The following is a 13,611-nucleotide window of genomic DNA, read 5'->3' on the forward strand; positions in this document are numbered from 1 at the left end:
ATTAATGAAGGCACTGCAAGATGTCACAACCAGTTCAAGAGAGAATCCAAAGAACCATCACATTTATAGGTGAGGAATGCCGAAAGCAATGAGCAAGAGGAGGCAGAACTGGCTTGTCTGTGTCCATAAGCAAAGATTATTTTGCATTGCTATCTATTATCTACAACTCTACTGAGTTGTAAAGTAGCTCAAAAGCAACGAAAGGGGCAGAGCCCCTATAGAATCAGAATTAGATACCCTGAGGGATGTGCTCTGGACCAGGCAATGGTAAGTGTTTTCTATACAGGGCTAGATAGTAAATATTTTTGGTTTTTGCAAGCCATATGACATTTGGACATTAAAGTAATCATAGCCAATCTGTGAAGGAATGAGCATACCTTTGTGCCAATAAAACTTTATTTATAAACACAGGTGGGTATCCCTATCTGGCCCCCTGGCTATAGTTTGCTGGCCCTGCTCCAAAGAATGCATGATTTTCCATCAATGTACAAATTTTCTCCAACGGATATAAAACTAAGATGCTATCGTGAGTTGAATTGTGCCCCCTTCAAAATTCCTATTGAAGTCCTAACCCCAGTACCTCAGAATGTGACTGTATTTGGAGATGGGATCCTTAAAGAAGTAATTGAGTTAAAATGAGGTCGTGAAGGTGGACCCTAATCCAAAAGGTGTCCTTCTAAGAAGAGGAGATTAGGACACAGACACACACAGAAGGAAGAACCGCGTGAAGACACAGAGAAGATGGCCACCCACCAGCCAAGGAGAGAGGCCTCAGGAGAAACCAACCCTGACTACACCTCCATCTCAGCCTTCCAGCCTCCAGGACTGTGGTGTGAGCCCCCTTCCCCGCCCCTGTGTGGGACTTTTGTTATGGCAGCTGGGGGAGACTCACACAGAAGTCTTTCACTTCTGAAAAGATGGCTATCTAATCGAGTGAGTAGATTAGACCATTTTCTCCCTAAAGTTATTTTGTCAAATGCTGTGTCAAGAAACACTTCAAAGGTGGAGGTGGGGAAAACGTTTTGATGTCAAGTAAGTTTAGCTACCATAGCAGACAGTAGTTTCTTCTTAAAACTCTGCTATGATCTCAGAATGGTGAAGCTCTCGCGATGTCCCCCAACAATATCTGTTTTGACTTGGTATAACCCAGACTTTCCCAAAGTGGAATGCCTTGTTTTAAAGGTATGATTCTTTTTTTTTTAAGTTTATTTTTTTAAGTAATCTCTACACCCAACATGGGGCTTGAACTCACAACCCTGAGATCAAGAGTCGCATGCTCTTCCAAGTGAACCAGCCAGATGTTCCAAAGTTACAATTTTTAATAATAAATCCAGTATTCTTGGAATATGCTTTGGAAACACTAGGGTGACCAAAAACCGAGACAGGTCTTCTGAGAATGTAAAGATGCTTGTGGACCAAGCCTTGGGAAGTGCAGGGTCCAGGAGGCTGGAGATGAGGATGTAAGTGTGTTCCAGGCAGTGTCAAGAGAGGGACTGCTGTGCCCAGACCTGGGTGATCACGACATAGGAAGGGGAACACGAAGGGCCAGACGGCTCAGAGATGATCACTCATGGTGCTGTGTCAGAGGAAGGTTGGTCCTAAAGGATACAGTTACCTCTGTTTGCCAGGAGAACACGGGGCCTCGGTATCCTGTCATAAAATAAGGAATAGAATGCAGAACACCTGGCCCTTGGTGTCTTCCTTTGGGGGCGCTGGTGATCACCTCCCAACAGAACTTCAAAGCCTACTACGCACTTCTTGTGTGAATGAGGCCTCAAGGGGTGAAAGCCCCGATGATGCCTGCAATATCAGCCCCGAGCCACCAGATGGCGCGCGGAACCCACAGTGCACGTGCGCGGGTCTCTGGTTTGGCCCAGCCCTGGCCCAAGGCCCGTAGGAAATGTGTTACTGTGTCTCCTTTTACCGAGTGTCCTGCAAGGTTTTTAGCTTTGAGAAAGCTCATCTATAGAGGAGCACGTGAAACACCACACTGCACAGCTGTGCTCTTCCCGTCCTGGCGACATGACAGCAGCGTTTCCCCTCGTCGGAAGAGTTTCAGAGCCAAGTCTCCTCTTGCCTGTTTGTTCTCGCTGGAACTAGAAGTAGGGAGTCTAGCTTCCATTTTGAAATCCGCAATCCTGATGAAATGTAATCGCTGGGAAAAAATATCTCAAGGACTGTTTATTAGGGCAACCGCATTTCTGGTATGAAAAACAGACTGCGAACACTTTGTTACTCTGGTATTCGGGCGGCTAACACAGTGGGGTGTAAGGTTTTTACGTAATCCCAAACCTCAGCTTCGAAGAGTTAATGATGTTACTCATGCCACTGGGGCATGAAAGAAAAGCTTGCATTTTTGGGTAGTTCTTGCTTGCCCAGAGTGCTGGAATGAGCCATAAGGCTGAAGGCCAAGGAACTCGGGCCACCCATGCAGTGAAATAATCCCCAAGAAATGCACTGCCTGGAATGGAAATGAAAGGAAAGTGAACAGTCATTCCAGGGCATCTACTAAACATTACCGGCAGTCATTCAGTCTGAAGTTTGCCTGATTCTTAGCACTGCAAATCTCAGATTTGGGATATATTACATAGATCACAGGAAACGATTGAAATCGAGCAGTTGGAACCCTGTTCCTGTCAAGCTCCGGGTCGCAAGCAGTGAGCCCTGTTCTTATTTCAGTTCCAATAGGAATGAATAATTAATAACCTAGTTGTTGAATGGAAAGTACATTTCAATGGATGGGTGATGTTTTCAGCAGAGCCTCTGAGGGTTATTGTTGATTTCCTTCTTTCTGAAGTGGGACGCTGGATGGGAAGAAAGAAGCAATATTCAAATGTACTGTGGCCTACATTTTTGACCCATCGGAGACTCACGTGAATAAAGAAAAGCAGAATTTAGCGTTGACATTGGCATCTACTATATACTAGGCACTCTGTTCCGTGTCTTGTAAGTACTTTCTTAATCTTCGTGGCAACGGTTTGGTAGTTGGCACTGGCCCAGTTTTTCAGATGAGGAAATTAGGCTCAGAGAGGTTAAATAGTTTGCCCAAAGTCACACAGCTAATAGATTCGAAAGCTAAGAGCTGGGACCACGTACGCCTGCCTTCAAAGCCTGGGTGCGCTCTCTTTCCACCGCAGCATTTCATAGACTTGCAGAAGTGCCACGTTGGGAATGATCTGGGGGGTTATTTAGGTGAACCCCCGAAATAACGGAGGCATGATTCTGGTCGTCTCCATGAAGTGGAAAGCCAAACAAGTAGAGATGTGCCTGAAATCCAAAGCTGAAGCCTCAAAGAAGTGAAAGCAGCACTTTAGAATGCAAACAGAGGGCAACATATAAATGTTGGCGGGGGCGGGGTGGCCGTAGGGTCCCGATGTGGGTGTGCTGTATGTAAGAGACTCAGAGGTGCTCCCACCTCAAAGTCCTCCGCCCTGTACCCCCCACAGGTCCCAGAAGGAAAAGTCGAGGTCAAAACACCCTCTCAAGACTAGAGAAAGTTACCTAAGGGGAGTGAGGGTGGGTGACGGGCTTCGGGCCACACACGTTGGTGGCAGAGCCCGAAATAGAACTTAAGGCCGTGCGTCTCAGCTGCGTCTCAGAGCTGCTTGTCCTCGCTACCTCACACGTCTCTTGCCATGACTAGCTCAGTGTGAATTTGGGGAGGAAACCCAAAACTGGGTTTCAGTTTTCATTACATACCGGAAACTTGGCCTCAGATCACTGAGAAGTTCACTGTGGTTTGTGAACCTTTTAAGCAGAGGGAGCCAGGCTCCTGCCATGCTTCTGCCCCTCGCCGAGGCGGGCAGGGATTTATGGGTGTGAGCGGGAAGCGGGCCCCGTGGTGCCCGCCTAGCCCTGTTCCAGGTACACGCTGGCCTGGCGGGACACGGGGCATCTGCAAATCACGGCTGGCGCGGAGTTTCTCTGGGCTTCCAGCGGTCGGGGGATGGCTTTTGGGAGAGAGAGAAAAGGAGGGGATGATTGAGGAGGTGTGTATATTCGTTTGCAAATGAAGTTATGGAAGTTGCTAGTGAGATTTATATTGGTAATTAAATGATAATGGCTGGGTAAGGCTGCTGGAGTTGGATTTCCTGTAAAATAACCGAAGGGACCCAGGCCCTTTGGAGCAATGTCTTATTGTTTAGCATTTTCGGAAACAACTTCGGTTTCTACGGTACTTTAGACCCACTAACTGGTAACTCCTCAAAGCACCCTTGGAGGGCAGGCCACAGGCTGGCCCCGAAGATTGTGGGTATCTGTGCGGGGCACGTGTTAGATCAGCCCCATTCCGGCCCCAAGCAAGCAGAGGCAGGACAAGAAGAAGTCTTTCAACGGGCATGGCCAAGCAGAGAATGCTTTGTTTTTTTTTTGTTTTAAATCATCAGGATCCCCTGAACGACCAGCCTAAAATGATCTGGCTTTATTAAGGGTACCAAGGAAACTATGAAGAAACCAGGTACAAACACCATGCAAGGATCTTGCAAGAATTCAAGTCCAAACTACTATGTCAAGGGGTAATGGCAGTCTCCGCATGCAGGCTGTCCATGGGGGCAGGGTATCCACGAGGGTGGGAGAAAAGCAAGAGTCTGGGTCAAACCCAGACTGGATAATCAGTCCTCAATTCATTAATAGCTGCCTCCTCTCTATATATATTATTTTATATTTCGGAAGACAGAAAGACTCACTTATCTACATAGGTGTGCTGGAAGGAGGTACAGCTCTTAGAAAGGAATGGGCTGCGGTTTTCTGATTTCTTATTTTCTCCTTTCCTTTAATGGTGGAAGTCGAAATAAATATTCAGTCCTAGGACTAAGCGTGTAGAAAACACTTTAGGAAATAATTTCCTGTTTTGAGCATTCAAGGTGCAGCCTGCTTCATGGGAAGTGCTGAAAAGCTCAGCTTCTTTTCATGTTTGTCCTCTTTCGGGGTTTTAAAATACTCTTTCAATTCTTTCGGTTATATGAGAGAGGGCTTGAGGGCTTGAACGTCTGTGAGCTGAGAGACAGGTTTTTAAAATTATGGTGCACCTTGATTCAGTGAAAGAAGGTGAGTACTGACTTTTCCCCTTGCGTCTTTGGGATTGGTACCTGCAGCCAACATCTATAAATAAATCTCGTCGTAGGAGATTCAGCGAGGCACAGAAGCACGGCGGTGGGCCATAGCAGACACTCGCTCGATGTCTGCCTAGTTGGAATAGAAAAGAAAGTGCCAAACAAGAGGCACCATTGGGAGTTCAGAGGGGGCTTCTTTTGGATGCTGTGGCGAGACGAGGGAAGTTCAAAGAGAAGAGGAGGTGGTCTTGCTGGGTCCTGAAGCAAACCTATGACGAAGGTCGCAGGAGAGAGAAGAAAGGGGGATCCAGGAATCAAAGCTCAGCTGGGCCTGCCAATACCCCGTCAATACTGAGAGGTCACTGGGAGAGGCAAATCAGATGGGTGAATGCCAAACAAGGAGTTCCAAACGTGCTCATTTACTCAAGAGGAGACCTTATTGTCCTCAGAAGCCGGAAAGAAAAGAAGCTAAATGAATAAAGGTTTCATCAAATGTCTACAGGTGTCACGTGCTAACGTATCACGACTGAACTCAGCCCTACTGTAGTTTCCGATCACTGTAGAGGGTAGGGGTATTTGCGTGCTTGACACAACAGGCGAGGGGGCACCTCCAAAAGTAAGAGCGTCTGCGGTCCAGCCCTGGGCTACGAGGGAGGAGAACGGGAAGAATGAGGACGTTGGTGTCAGAAATGCAAAGGGGGAGATAATTGGGGAACTGGGAAGACATTTTGCAGGACGTGCCTAGTTTCTGGAGATTGGTGCTTCATCCAGAATGTTACAACACACACCTCCTCTTTCTGGGGTTCCCTAGATCCTGCCCTATACAAGTATCATTGGTCTCCTAGACCCAACTGGTGGAACAGTCTATGTGCCCAGGGCATTTCCTGGTTATCATTTTGTCTTGAGACTAGAGTGACATTGGAGATCTTGAAGGTGACGGACATTTAACCAAGGCCTGTTAATTAGAATCTGAAGGGTATATATGTATAGATTTATAGAGATACGGAAGTATATACAGAAGTATATATATATAGTATGTGTGCATATACACACACACCTATGTGTATATATATAAATACACACACATATACCATTATATGCATATGTAAATACGTGTGTGTGTACATACATGTACACACTCAGGGCATATACATATACACACACATAAACACACACATACACACATATTATCTACATATATATACACACACATAAGTACATATATACTTAGAGCCTACATATACACACACATATACACACACACATTTAAAGACACACATACACAGACATATATACACACACGTACTTCCCATATATATACACTCATATGAATGCATATATATACTTAGGGCCTATGTATATATTATATATATGGATACACACACACAAACACATGCACATACTATATATACACACACTTAGGGCCTGTGTACACATACATTCACACACACATACACACATGCTTAGGGCCTGGGGTATATATATACATATTTTATATATATATATGAGCAAGATCTTTATTAGTGCAGAATAGTGTCTGAAGTATATTTCGAAGATGACTGTTTGCTAGGGGTTTCCAGAGATGAATTGAATTGTCATATCATGTTTAGTATAATTCATCATATTTTTCTTCTCTTGCTTGGCTAATTCTGGTTCTTCCCAAAAGGCGTTGGTTTTAAAAATTTCCTATCAATCTCCAAAACTAAGGAGCAGGCCAAAATCTTAGTTCTTAAAAGACTAAAGCACAGTGATCTTTCAGAATTACTTAAAGACACGTAACAGGAGACAGGAGGAAAAGATGTCAGGCGGACGTCTGAAGGCACGGACGCGTTCCTAACGGTGAGCCTCCCATCGGAAGCTGACTGCACTCCAGACGCGTCCTCGTGCACCGCACACGTGAGTCCCTTAATATGGAATAAATGAACGGCGAGCCAGATGGATCGCTGTGATCTCATTGCTGGCCCCTCTTTTTCCCTTACCCCTGGCCCCACTCACCTTTTCACTTCATCATCGAGGATTTAAATATCTGCTTTTGGCTCACTGCTCCCCAGTTTACATTATTTTCTGTGTCTTTTCTCCTGTGGCTACAAGACAGCTTTACCTGTAGCACGTAAGAGGGGGAGAGAGTTCCCAGCACCAGCTCCCTGCGGACCAACGGCCTGGCGGCCTGGCTCCATCCCCGAACCTCGTGGCCTGGCTCCCTCAGCAGCGAGATCTCATTCTCTGGAGGAGGGCTACGGGCTGAACTGTGTCCCTGAAGAAGATGCAGCGAACGGGACTCGAGGTGGAAATAGGGTCATTGCAGATGTAATCATGTTAAGACAAGCTCCTGCTGGAGTAGGGTGGGCCCTGAGTCCCGTAGGACTGGTGTCCTTTGAGGGGACAAAGAAACACCCACCAAGAAGTATGGCTGCCACGAGGTAAGGGTCACTCGCATCACCAGAAGCCAGACGAGGTGAGGAAGAATTCTCTACAGGCTGCGGAGAGAGCCAGGTCACCTTGATTTCAGCCTTCTAGCTTCCAGAACCACAAGATGGTAAGTTTCCATCGTCAAAGCCACCGAGTTTATGGTACTTCGCTGGAGAAGCCCTAGCCAACTAACACAGGACGCTACGGGGGAAGCAGTTGAGGACCCGCTTTGAAATCAGGCAGATCTGAGTCTGAGTCCAGGCTTCATGACTTCCTAGCCGATGAGTCGAGGCAAATTTCTCACTAAGCCTCATTCTTTCCTGAGACCTAAGTGGCTTATGAAGGGGAGCCGTGGGCCGGCTCCCCCTGAATCTGTGCGCACCTGCTTCTTTCTCATTCGCCCTCTCCCTTCACTCCCTTCAGACCCGCTGCCTCTCCTTTCCCAGTCTTCCAAATGTTGCCTCTTACAGCTTCAGCCACCGGGAAGAAACTCATCGGAACCACTCTGGGTTTCCAAACCCAAAAGTCCAACCTGGGTGTCCGGTGCCCCTGCCCCTCACCCCAATCAGCTGTGCTCGGAGAACGGGGCCATATCTTCACAAACTTGTCAAGACAGGTTGACAAGTTGTGGCATGTGGTGAAGTCACAGGACACACGATCGGTAAGTTACTCCGAGACCTGTGATAAATTTAAAGTAATGCTGTTTTCTGTTTTGATTCGTCACATCCTGGTGAGGACTTCCCGTCCTTCTGGCTCTTACACCCTCAACTCTCCGACCTTGGCCTCCCCACGTCCTTCCTCCCATCTCCCCACCCTCCACCCAGACCCATCCTAGGCTTCACGGCCTTACGCAGGACCCTCCTCTTGCCAGAAGCTCCTCGAGCTACCCACGTCCATACCTGTCTGTTCCTTTTAAATTCCTACCACCATGTGGTCATGGTCACATAGCTTAGCCCCTCGGCGTCTTCTCATTGGTCCCGGGCCTAGATTCGAAGCCACCTTAGGGTGGGAAGCCTGCCCTCCTGCGCTCTTAGATTCCCAGTGCTGTTTGGCACATTTTCAGGCATCAGGAGGTCCTTGGCAGCAACCGTGGCCAGTCACAGCCTTGTCTGCTCCTCAGAAGGCCACGGAGCTGCCCACAGGCCATCTCCCCACTCACCTGAACTCCAGAGCGGCTCCCTGGTAAATAGAGCAAAAGCCCTTGTATCTGCAAACCACGAGGTTCAGACAGAGTGGCTACTCTTCTGGTACCAGAGCAGTCTCCCCACAAGTACTTGGCTGAGTAACCGATTCAGTTTTCTGCACCCCTTTTCAACTCCAGGCTCTTGCAGTTTCTGTCTCCCCAAGGTACCAGATCCAGGAAAACGATTAGCTCTTATCTAAACCAGCTGGGGCAGTGCCCAGGGCCTGTTTTCCACTTTCTCCCTGGGTTTGATCTCACTCAGGAAGCCCAGGCAAGCGGGATGGGGCCCCCTGGGCTGCTACTGATGGCGGGGCAACCTGGGGGATGTGGTAGAAAAGTTCCATCATGAGGGCAGCAAATTGGGACCTTTGTCAAGAGAAGACAAAGCATCGCCTGGGAAAAAGAGAGCCCATCTCGGAGCCCAGGACAGAGCTTGGCCAGGCCGCCGGAGACTTCCAATCCCAAGCAGGCGACGGGGTCCCTGTCCAAACGTAACTGGGTACAAGAACACTAAACATAACATACACACTGTTCAGGTATGCTAAAATTAAAACAGCTTCTTGCTAGGCTTTTCTGTAATGAAATTCTAAATACGTTCATGGAAGCTGGACTTTGGTTTCCTCCCTCCCTCCCTTTTTCCTTGTCTTCCTCCTCCACCCACCCCTTTCTTTTTGTCCTTGTTTGCCATTCCCTGAGCAAGAGCATACGCAATTTATGCAGAATGCTGGAAAAGGAGTCCTGCCTCACCCAGACGATGCTGGAAAAGGAGTCCTGCCTCACCCAGACGATGCTGGAAAAGGAATCCTGCCTCACCCAGGGCTCCCCTATAGGATCTTCCAGATCCCCCTCAGCTTGGAGGTTCTGTGAGTCTATGAAATGCCTTGATGAAGGAGAATAAATCCAGGCTCTGAAGTCAGACATACCTGGTTGCAGCTCCAGGCTCTCATGTTTACTTGCTGTGTGACTTCGGGCAAGCTACTGAACCTCTCTGAGCCTCAGTTAGTCATCGGAAAAACTGGGACAATGCCGCCCGCCAAATCATGGCTATGAGGACAAAATGGAAAAATATTTATAAAAGACACAGCTAGGATGGAAATGGAAGAATGGCTCAGAAACTCTCCTGCTGGGGAAGCTGGGAGGAGGCCGGCCTGAACAGAGAAGACGGGCTGCGGGGCGTGGTGTGCAGGGCCGCAGAGACAGAACTGCACGTTCCCTCGGCCGGTGACCAGGGGATTCAGCACTGTTGCTGAGAGGAGCTACTTGGGTCCACTCCTTTCCCAGGGCCTGGCCCTGCTTCTGTTCTCTCTGTCCTTTTGTGGCCCCGGATTCTTGTGAACAGCCCAGGTCTGGACCAGGGCGCTCTGCCACCATTGTGCTGATCCCCTGAGACCGCACACCCCCTCGCACAACGATTTCCCCCCGGGCTTCGCTGCCTCTAACTCGACTGAATGTATCCCACCCCTCTTTGGACTTTCTGTTGTTCCTTCTTATTTGCTGAGTTCATACATGCCATGAACATTTTGGTGGGTCCACAGGGCGCCAGGCCCTGTGCTAGGGCTCCTGGACCCCCAGCCCTTGTCCATGTGCCCCATGATCCTGCTGCTTGCTCTCCGGGGGGCTCCGGAATAGCCCCCACCCTCGGAATCGGTCCTCCCTTCCCTTGCAGGAGGCTGGCTGCGCCACAGGGTGCCTTAACCCCCTGCCAGGAGCCAATCCTGACACTCCGCTGATATTTGCTGATTAAATGAACACATAGAAAAGGATTTTTTTTTTTAATTACCACCCCTTCCAGATCCCCAGCCCCCTTTCAGACTGATGTAAGCCAAATTACTGTGCACAGTGATGAGTTAAATGCTGGCAGCTTGGTGATTGTGCGTAAGCGAGTTCCAGCTCTCAGGCAGCCATTATCAGCACCTCTGTGAGTTTCTGATTTTCAAGTATCCCTAGGGCTTAAAAATGCTAATGGTGGCTCTCTTCCTATTACTGTAACAGTACTTAGCACTTCTGTCCTGCTACGTAAAATCAGTTCAAGTGCACCCACACCCCCTGGCGAGTGGGGTCCCTTATTAGTACCCTGTTGTCAATGAGCAGCTGAGGGGTGATGGGGTTTGGCTGGGGCACGCTGGGCTTAGATCTGAAAGCGTCCTCCCCGCTCCTGCCCCTGGAGGTCTATGCTGTCCCCTGAGAGCGTAAACGGGAGGCACTTTTCCAGGACCCCAGCACCACTCCCCTGCCCTCCTCGGCTGTCTGAGCAGGAGGGTGGCTCTTACTTTCAGAGGCAGAAACCCTGTCAGAGGTGTGACCGCACGGTCTTCTGTACTTGAAATTAGCCACGGAAATCGTGCCGATTAAGTTACAGTTACAATGACTGTCAAAACAGCGGCTTCTCCAACAGGCTTGAAAGAATTAATGACCCGTGGGAGAGGACGAACAGGGTGCCCCATGGTCCCAGGTTAGGAAAGCAACTGTCAGGAGAGCCATGGGTCCAAATCACCCCAAACAGTCCAGAGGATTGCCAAGCTGACAAGAAAATATGTGTGCCCCTAAGCGTCCCCACATTGCCTCACCAGGAGGGTAGGCTGGACTCCCTGTGGCCCCCTCTTCCCTGAAGTCTGCCCATGGGTCTGAAAGGCTGGGAGGTGAGCAACGGGGATAGCTGGAGGAGAGATGGGGAGAGGTGGGGGAAGGAGGCTCTGGGGGGTAAGGCAGAGTCCCCACAGAGATCCTGAGGTGTCCTCACATACCTCATAAGCAAGCTGTGAAGTTCTGCCCCAAGCCAACCCAGGCACATTTGAGAAACTAGAAACATTCTAGTCCCATTGCCTCCTTTTACAGTTGGGGCACACAGAAAGTATAATAGCAAAAAGGCACACAATTTGTTGAAAAGCAAAAATATGAAAACCGCAGTAAGGAAAAAGAGGGGCTGTGGTCAGGTCAGCATTTTGACCCAAAAACCAAATCAGTTGATTGTCCCCACATTAGTTGACAGGGTTTAAGGCAATTTGATGTTGTGGGAGCACTATGCGGTTTTTGACCAAACGGTATGTAGGACTCATGGCCCCCGAAAAATTTTGCACCATCTTTTGTGTAAAAACAAAACAAAAAAAACAACCCAGAAAAAAAACTTGATGCCACTTGAATTTGTCCTGCCTGACTTATTTGCCTACAAACTGGAAACGTCACCTCATTATAAAGGTGTGAGTCAGAGCTAGGAATTGCCAAAATCAGTGGGCAGAACAGAAGATTCTGGAAAGGTGGGCTTGGGGGTTGGGCAGGGGCTCTTTCCCGGTTGTCTCTGTGGTGTCTCCTTGGCAGGGAGGGTGGGGGTCTCTGTGTCCTAACGAGGATAAGCCATGCAGCCCGCTCGAAGGCCCACCTCCGTCAGAAATCCTCCAATGACAAAAACTAGGTGCTCGGTGTGACTGAGCAATGAGAAAAGTAGACGTTCCTATTCTGAAGCTGCCTGCTAATTATTCCAGGGACATTCTTCCTGTCAATCTTTTATTAATTATCCAGGGGAAGTGATTCTGTAAAGCAACACACAGTGAAATGATTCATCTGACATAACTTCCTTCATTTTCCGTCCAACTGAAACAGGTCCAGAAGCCTCAGCTAGGAATGGAGGGGAGAGAAAACGAAACTGAATGTCCTCCAAACACACAGCCGTGTCCTGAGCTGAGATCCCCAGCAGCCGCCCTGGCGCGGGCTCGGGCACCGGAGAAGGTCTGTGTACCTTCCCTTCCCCAGATGTTTATGATGAATAATGAATACCATGAATAAATTCTAATAAATGCCTGAATACATTTTAATAACTAATGACTCAAATTAGGAGTGAGAACACTGCAGAGTCTTCAATATATAAAGTGCTACAAATTATAAGTATTTAAATTATAAGCTTTCAAATATTATAGAGGAAACTTAAAAATTAAAAAAAAGTTGTAAGCACGATGATGTGATGTGCATGAACGTTGTAAAAGGAATCCCACAATTGAGTTAATGAACACGTCCAACACCTCAGAGAGCAGCTTCGTTTTTAGCGAGAATACATAAATTCTACTCTCTTAGCAAACTTCAGTGATACAATACAGTATTCTCAGCTATAGTCACTGTGATACACGACATCCTCATATCTTGTTTCTTTTATCGCTGAAAGGCTGTACCCTTTTACCAACCCCTCCCCATTCCCCCATCCACCCTAGTCCTTGGAAATCTCCATTCTACTTTCTGTTTCTGGGGCCTAGTTTGTGTGCGTGTGTGTGTTTTAAGATTCTGCATATAAATGATCCCATGCATTGTGTCTCTCTGTCTGGCTTCTTTCACTTAGCATAATACTCTCCGTGGGTGAACGCCTATGTTGCAAATGGCAGTATTCTTTTAAGGCTGAATAGTATTCTGTTGTGATATCTATATCATATCTATATCATATAGATAGCACTTTTTTTTTTAAGATTTTATTTATTTATTGGACAGAGAGAGAAACGCAGTGAGAGAGGGAACACCAGCAGGGGAAGTGGGAGAGGGAGAGGCAGGCTTCCTGCTGAGCAGGGAACCCAATGCGGGGCTCGATCCCAGGACCCTGGGATCATGACCTGAGCCGAAGGCAGACGCCTAACGACTGAGCCGCCCAGGCGCCCCAAAATAGCACATTTTCTTTATTCACATTCATCAGTCGAAGGACATACAGGTTGTTTCCATACCTTGGCTATTGTGAATAATGCTGCCATGCATATGGGAGTACAGATAGTCTTTTGAGACAACGATTTTGTTTCCTTTGGATATATATCCAGAAGTGGTATTGCTGGATCATAGGGCAGTTCTATTTTTAATTTTTTGAGGAACCTCCATACTGTTTTCCACAGTGACCGCACCAGCTTGCATTCCCACCAACAGTGCACGGGGTCCCTTTTCTCCACATCTTTACCAACATTTGTTATCTCTTGTTTTTTTTTTTTTTTTTTTTTTCAGGTC

General features: G+C 47.8%; 1 long non-coding RNA gene across 3 annotated transcripts; it reads left to right on the forward strand.

Moving 5' to 3' along the window:
* The first annotated feature begins 2,018 nt into the window (after nt 1–2,018).
* On the forward strand, nt 2,019–10,382 carry LOC148110006 (uncharacterized). 3 transcript variants are annotated; one of them, XR_015724865.1, is made up of 4 exons: nt 2,019–6,947; nt 7,143–7,587; nt 7,931–8,121; nt 9,364–10,382. It is a non-coding gene; the product is annotated as an uncharacterized LOC148110006 (long non-coding RNA). The 3 variants fall into 3 exon arrangements; XR_015724864.1 differs by having other exon boundaries at nt 2,019–2,946; nt 6,811–6,947; nt 7,143–8,121; XR_015724863.1 differs by having other exon boundaries at nt 7,143–8,121.
* Nucleotides 10,383–13,611: the final 3,229 nt, after the last annotated feature.

Source organism: Ursus americanus, chromosome 6 (assembly GCF_024610735.1).
Source record: "Ursus americanus isolate L20-20 chromosome 6, mUrsAme1.1.p, whole genome shotgun sequence".
Taxonomy (NCBI): domain Eukaryota; kingdom Metazoa; phylum Chordata; class Mammalia; order Carnivora; family Ursidae; genus Ursus; species Ursus americanus.